At 34.5% G+C, this 7986-nt stretch overlaps 1 long non-coding RNA gene across 2 annotated transcripts; it reads left to right on the forward strand.

Moving 5' to 3' along the window:
• Positions 1–5485: 5485 nt before the first annotated feature.
• On the forward strand, positions 5486–6247 carry LOC125775641 (uncharacterized). Of its 2 annotated transcripts, none has more exons than XR_007421221.1 (2): positions 5486–5583; positions 5686–6247. It is a non-coding gene; the product is annotated as an uncharacterized LOC125775641 (long non-coding RNA). The 2 variants fall into 2 exon arrangements; XR_007421222.1 differs by having other exon boundaries at positions 5788–6247.
• The last annotated feature ends 1739 nt before the right edge of the window (positions 6248–7986 follow it).

Below are 7986 nucleotides of genomic sequence, written 5' to 3' on the forward strand. Positions count from 1 at the left end.
TAATTTGGAATTATGATATAACGAAAAGTGTACAAAGCAAGCCGAGGAGTGGTCGCACGCGTAAAATTGTGGCAGAAGTTCAAGAAAATCCCAGAATTTCGGCAATAGAAATTGCGAAAACCTTGGAAAACTCGGATATTGCTTCAGTGCATCCAGAAACTTTACGAAAGTGTTTAAGAGATAGCGGATTTCATAGTCGTGTACCCAGGAAAAAACCGTTTATTAGTGCAATTAATAAACAAAAACGTGTTGATTTTGCAACAAAATATATTGAAGCAGATGAATGTTTTTGGGCCAATGTCTTATTTAGCGATGAAAGCAAGTTTAAATTGTTTGGTTGTGATGGGAAACAAAAAATTTGGCGCAAAAACAAAGGAGCGTTATTATCCAAAAATTTGCTTCCTACAGTCAAACAAGGAGGCGGTTCCGTAATGGTGTGGGGTTGCATGTCAGCTGCTGGGGTGGGTAATTTAGTGTTTATCGAAACAACAATGGAACGTATGGTTTATCTGAACTTATTAAAAATAATCTGTGGCAATCCGCAGATAAAATTGGTATTGCAGAGGGTTGGTTGTTCCAGCAAGATAATGACCCAAAGCATACTGCAGGTATTGTTATGGCTGTTATACTCGTATAATGTACCTCATCAACTTCATTCTCTTCCCCAGTCGCCTGATTCGAACCCCATAGAGCATTAATGGGATGAATTAGATCGTCGTATTAGAAAAAAAATGATAAAAAACAAACAGGGCCTAAAAAACGAACTACTAGAGGAATGGGATCTTATTTCAACAGACTATACAAAAAAAATTGTTTCTTCAATGAAAAACCGATTAAACGCTGTTCTGCAGAGCCGAGCCACTAAATATTGAATTAAATATTATTATTACTCTTTTTTTGTTGAAAATACGCTTCGGTTAGGAGTATGTAGACTTTTCTGTGTTTGGAATACAATTTTTATGAAATCTTTTTAATAAATATATAAAAATTAAAAAAAAAATTTGTCAAAATATCTTATTGCTCTTTTGGTATGTTAGTATTTTGTTTTTCCATTGTGCATAGATGACTCAGAATTGCAATTTTCGGGGGGTATGTAGACTTTATTGTGTGACTGTACATTGTATGTGTTAGGCCGGGTCAATTTGTGGGGAGGCAAAAAAATCGCCCATTGCTCTATGAAAATCATATTATAGGGATCAAAATAAGAAACTTTGCCGAAGGAACCATACCTCTGAAACGAATTCTGATGTCCCCCAATTTGGGTCGAACTTTTGGGTAGGGGCAAATTTTGAAATAGAATTGAAATTACCATTTCATTCTTATTACCTCTGAAAGTGAGGAGAACTAAAGCAATAACCACTATGGTATTTCAAAAAAAAAATAATAAGTGAAGTGACCATTCCAAATCAAAAAGTTTACAATGAATCCACCATCCTCTACACCGCAAGATGAAGCAACTACATCAACAACTATCGAAAACCCAATGAGTCATATACCCAAGCAAGATGTTACTGTTTTTGGTGTGTCTACTGATTTGACTGATCTTAATTTACCAACCCATCTGGATATCTTGAGATATTTTTTTTTACTTAAGCGAACATGCTAAAACAGAACAAAAAAAGTTTTCCCATAAATCATTCACTATTCAAGTACAAGATAAGTTGATTGGAATTTGGGAAAAACTTGGTATGGAAATAATGCTGAAAAAAGTGTATGTAATAAATTGAATAATTTGCTTGACAAGTAAATAGCAAATCAAGAGAAGAAACAACACCCAACAATTTACAGAGTATGTAAAATTTCTGGAAACAGTTCTTTACATTGGAACATGTAAATGCGATTTGAAGGCAGCTCCATGTGCATGCGGCTGGGTTCCCGAACGCCTCAAAAAGTTTATGCACGATCAACATAATCAGAGAAGACTAAAAATTAATGCATTTATGATGGAAACTGAAGAGCAAGGAGCAACGTCTATGTCATCAATGCCAACATACCAAGATCCCGATGATTCAACATACGCACCGCCTCCGGATCAAGAAGATATGGATAGAAGCACAAGTTCACAATACACAGAGAGATACGATTTTTTTAACTTTGCCTTGGTATGTGACAGATTTGGTGTGCCTGACAGAGAAGCATCAGCATTGGGAACCGCTCTTTTGCAAGATTTTAAAATTAAAGATAAGCGGTTTCCCATCTCTCATCATGGATAAATCGAAAGTTCGCAGAGAAAAAGAGAAATGCAGACAAGAAGTGCTTCACAAACGGTTAGATGATACCAATTTGTTAGCGTTTTCATTCGATGGCAGAAAAGATGATACTTTAACGATAGATAAAATTGATGAGAAGTATCATACTATGATGGTAAAAGAACCTCACCTTGTTATTTTGAGAGAACCCAATTCTGAATTGATTGGTTACGTAAGACTGGAACATGAAACCGCTGAATACAAAACAACCAAATTAAATGGTTTTTTCAACGATAAAAATATATCACTGTATATATTTTTGGAATATGCACTGACGGTGAGCCAGCAAACACTGGCCCACACGGTGGAATTATACGATGATTCGAATTGCTGTTAAAAATACCATTGCATTGGTTTGTTCGCATTTTACACTTCCGTTGCGGTATTTGTTTGAAGCTTTGGATAAATCAACCAGCACTGGACCAAGATCGGCAACCGGAAAACTGAGCCGTCAAATCGAAACTTGTGAAACTCTTCCGGTAAGTTATTGCTATCATTTGCATTTTTAATTATTTTATTATTATATATTTTTAGGTGGTGGACGGCTTCCAGAAAATTGAGTTGCAAAATATGCCCCCTGCTCCAGAAAAAAAAGAATTTTCCACCGATTCGAAGTACTTATACGACATGGCCCATGCAATTTCCAGCGGCGTGGTTCCACTGGATCTGGCTAACATCTAACCAGGGAAAATTGTACATTCTCGGTGGCTCACCAAGGCTGCTAGAATATTGCGATTATATGTGAAAACGGAAAATCCAGACGCAAATTTAAGAATTCTGGTTGAATTTATAATTAAATGTTATGTGCCAATGTACTTCAATATCAAGTATTACAGCACTGCCGTAGCATTATTTTTCAAGTTCATTGGTTGGTCACGATTTCTAGAACCTCGTTTACTCAAAATTGTCAATCAAGTAATTGAAGATACTTCATATTATGCACATTCGGAAAATATTTTGTTATCAATGTTGATAGGAAAGAAAAGCGCGACTGTGCCATCAAGAAACTTCTACGCTATCGAACCAATGCTGATGGAACTTAGAGTTTATATAAAACCAGATATAAACTTTAATTGCACAAGTTGTAAGGGAATGATCAATTTGAATGATATAAATATCGTATTTGAACCACCATTCACGCGAAACATTCCGTACGATACATTGAAAGAATATTTAAATCAAGTTGATCCACCGTTTAATGATCCAAAAATTCCATCAAACATACAAGGAACGGAATGACATGTTCAATTGCTAGCTAGCGTCTCCAAACCCGTTATACCGGAAAATGTAGAGGCTGTTATGGCGACGACATTAGAGAGCCGTGCGAAATTGCCCAGACTTGAAAGTAAAAAGGACTTCAAACAATAATTTTTTTTAGTTTCTTTTCTATAACTCACTTAAATTAATTTTTTCATTTACATATGTTCTGACTAAATAAATTTCTTAAGAGAAAAAATAGATATTATTATAAATAAATAAATAAAAATAAAGAAAAAACATAGCCATTTAGCTGATTTTTTCATGTAAAGGCCAAAAATGGTGATTTTTGGAAATGATTGTATGCGGAACCCCCAGGGGAGTTCCAGGGGGTGTGCCACTGGCATGGGTGGATCGGCCGTCCAAAGTTAGTGGCTGTCGGTCATATATTTGGATTCGATTGGAGCACTCCAAAAGTTCGACCCAAGTTGGGGGACATCAAAATTCGTTTTAGAGGTATGGTTTTTTCGGCAAAGTTTCTTATTTTGATCCCTAGAATACGATTTTCACAGAGCAGTGAGCGATTTTTAAATCGATCCGCCCTAATATGTATGTATGTATAATAATTTAATTTATTCGTAGGATTTCAAAATGTGTAAGAATGATTTAAGAGCAGTTGCAGCATTACAACATATTGTATAAAATTAAATAGGTTTTTATTCGCGCATGTATTAAATAATGCATACAGTGAATCAATAAAGCTTACGTACACCTGGTTCTATTTTTTACGTTTATTTGTTCAAAAATAAATTTGAATTTTGTTTTTTCTGTTCCAAAAGATGTATATTTAGCATGTGAAAATAGATTTTTTTTACAAATATATGTATGTACAAAAAATTAATGCAAAAGCTTAAAATACGCCTAATTATATCAAAAAAGTTTACACACATTAATGATTGTCGACGCATGCTCCTCACTCACTTTCTAGTATTATTTCCAAATATTTTGACCCACTAAATCCAGGCAGTTTTTAATTCGATGTTTTCGAATACGGCTTTCGAATAAGTTCCAGATATGTTGGGTCAGATTAATATCTGGTGAGTGCGGGGCATATGGAGATTTTTTCAATTCCATAGCAACCCTTCACGTACAAGATACCATGTGTATTTTGAGCCAGTACCCTATTGGAAATTGATTTTGCAGCTTTAATAGCCGATTTAGATACACTTAAAGTTTAAATTATATTGTTAAAATATTCAGATACTTATGTTTATCCATATTTGAGATGTACACAAAAAAAAATCCTACAACAGTAAGGAATGTGTTGAATAGTGCTGGTTTTCTTATACGAATCGCACGGTGTAAGCCATGCATAAGTAAGATTAATAAAAAAAAGAGGTCGACATTTGTTAAAAAATGTTTACAAAAATCGTATTGGTTTTGGGAAAATATTGTGTTCACCAACGAATCAAAATTTAACATATTATATATTGGTCCGAAATAATCAAGAAAAGTGTGGAGAAAGGTCATTAATAGTCGCAAGAAAAATTGTATTGCCACCGATAATGGATTTGGACATTTAGATTTTATTAGTTACAAAATGAATACACACATGTATCTGAACATTTTAACAAAATAATTTTTATACACTCGTTTTTTCGCGTCAAAAAAAAGTAAACAGTGGCAACAACCGTTGTTTGGTTTTAATACTTATTTCGGGGAAGCGCCAATATTCCAGCGAGTGAGTGTAGTAAAACATATTTTTTAATATCATTAATGTTTTTTCTGAGGTTAAGTCGTTAGAATATCAAGTTTTCAATGGTTAAGCAAACAACCCCTGAAACGGTTACAAAATCATATTAGATTAGCAAAATAAAAGGTAAATATTTCGGAGAAATAGATGGAAAATTACACACAAAAAAAAAAATTGATAAATATGGTACACATTAGACTGTTGAAAATTTGTCACGGTCGGGCCGACAAACTCGGATCGGATTTTTTATATTCTGTAACTCGATTTTCGGATCTTCAAGCCAATTTTTGAATAAAATATCCCAGCGGGATAATGGTTCACTGCTTACATTTTTCTTTGAAGAATGCTTCGAAGAAAATTTTATGTACAATTCTTCGATACCAGGTAATGCATAAAAGTAAGCTATGCGGAATAATGGTTCCCCGCTTACATTTTTCTTTGAAGAATGCTTCGAAGAAAATTCTATGTAGAATTCTTCGATACCAGGTAATGCATAAAAGTAAGCTATGCGGAATAATGTTTCCCCGCTTACATTTTTCTTTGAAGAATGCTTCGAAGAAAATTCTATGTAGAATTCTTCGATACCAGGTAATGCATAAAAGTAAGCTATGCGGAATAATGTTTCCCCGCTTACATTTTTCTTTGAAGAATACTTCGAAGAAAATTCTATCTAAAATTCTTCGATACCAGGTAATGCATAAAAGTAAGCTATGCGGCTAAATTCTACTGTGTTCATATTTACAAGTCAAGTAAGTACGTGAAAAACGACAAATACAAATTGATGGAATAAAATTTATAAGTAAATTTTTTCATTATTTCGTCAAATCATCAAGCAAAAAGTTGGTTACTATTTGGTAAGTATTTCGTGTTTTTAACATTGAAGGACATAGCTTCAAATTTATAAACATACTCTTTCAACTTTTTTGTAGAATGTGTGAAAGTTGAAGGCTTCACCGAATCGGAGTATATTCACCAAATTCAAAAAGTTATCAAACTCGCCAAACGCAGTTTCTTCAAGTCTCGTTGCTTGAAAAAAACGGCAAGAGACTCAGCCACAAAATTAAAAGAAAACCATAATGGCTAAATGAGTAGCGACCAACATCTCCGCTTTGGCAGCATCCCGGTTCTTTCCGCTAGTTACCCGTCTGTATATATGTATATTTAACGTTTTTAAAACTGTTTTCAACCTTTGATCATTTTATATATACATACATACATACATATACATATAATATGTATTTAACGTTTTTAAACTATTTAAATTTGTAATAATTCGGTTCATTTAAACACATTTTGTTATAACAATTTTTAAGTGCATTTCGCATAAAATAAAACCTTTATAAAGATTGTATTGAATCTAGTGCATTTTTATTTTTAACAACAAGTGTAAGTGGCCTATAAGGTGAGTTTTTGTACACATAATACTTATTTTCATACGAATATGCAATTTTTCCTATTGACCTTGGCATCAAAGAATTCTTCGTGAACTATGGCATCGAAGAATTCTTCGTTAACTGTGGCATCGAAGAATTCATCGTTAACTGTGGCATCGAAGAATTCTTCGTTTACTTTGGCATCAAAGAAATCTTCGTTAACTATGGCATCGAAGAATTCTTCGTCCCATGGTAAGCGTAAAAGGTGATCTGTTACTTTTCGTAGGACATCGCCGTGTTAATTTTCATCGGTCGGGGTAAGCGATACAATCATGCTGTATCGTTTACCTTGCTCGCTTACCAATGTCTACCATATCCCGTGGGATACGTTAGCTTTTGAGTTGTAGAAAGCAAAAACGAAAATTGTACGTATTTATTCTGGTACAGGGTGGTACAACTTTCGCATAATAATAAATTATATCTGAATTTCGAATAGAATACATTTACGAATCGAGATACAGAACAGGGCCCCAGCTTCAAACGCCGTTCAAATATCAAAAGATATACAGAGCGGAGACATCGTGTAAACAAGCATACAACTCAGGCTGCAAACTTCTAGGAAAACATTTTTTATACGAACGAAAGCAAATTCGAAATATTTGAATCGAAAAAACCAAAAAAACCGATCCAAAATTAAAGCCTTTAATGATAAGTGTTTTACCAACACCGTAAAGCATAGTGGAAGATTGGTTATGGTCTAGGGCAGCATCTGGTGATGGAAATTGGTTTTTATTGACCAAAAAATCAGACAGAGGGACATTTCAAGCGAGGACGACCTAAATAAAGCTTTGATTGAAGAATGGAGCAAAATCTCCCCAGAATGTACAAATAATGATGCAGAATACATGCCTAGAAAAGTGAGGTCCAGAAGTTCAAAGAAAGTAAACAAAATACTAGGATGAGTATTTATTTAGTTTATGTACTTATGTACATAGATTATAGATTTTAACTTTACAGAACTCTGTTTACTTTTTTTTGACGCGAAAAAACGAGAGTGTTTTTAGTTTAAGTGAATTATTTTTGGCTGTGTTTAGTTTTTATTTGTTATTAATATCAAGTTAAACTCTTATATATAGTGGTAGCAGAGAAGGCAGCAACAAGGCATTCGTAGCGGTGTAAAGCAAGGCGTCCGTAGTGGTAAAGCAGAGAAGGCAGCAACAAGGCATTCGTAGCGGTGTAAAGCAAGGCGTCCGTAGTGGTAAAGCAGAGAAGACAGCAACAAGGCATTCGTAGCGGTGTAAAGCAAGGCGTCCGTAGTGGTAGAAGCAGAGAAGGCAGCAGAAAAGCGTTGGTAGCGGTATAGTAGCAGAGAAGTGAACAAATACAGTAGCGGTAACCATAAGAGGTCAACTGT

This window comes from Bactrocera dorsalis, chromosome 1 (assembly GCF_023373825.1).
Source record: "Bactrocera dorsalis isolate Fly_Bdor chromosome 1, ASM2337382v1, whole genome shotgun sequence".
Lineage (NCBI taxonomy): Eukaryota > Metazoa > Arthropoda > Insecta > Diptera > Tephritidae > Bactrocera > Bactrocera dorsalis.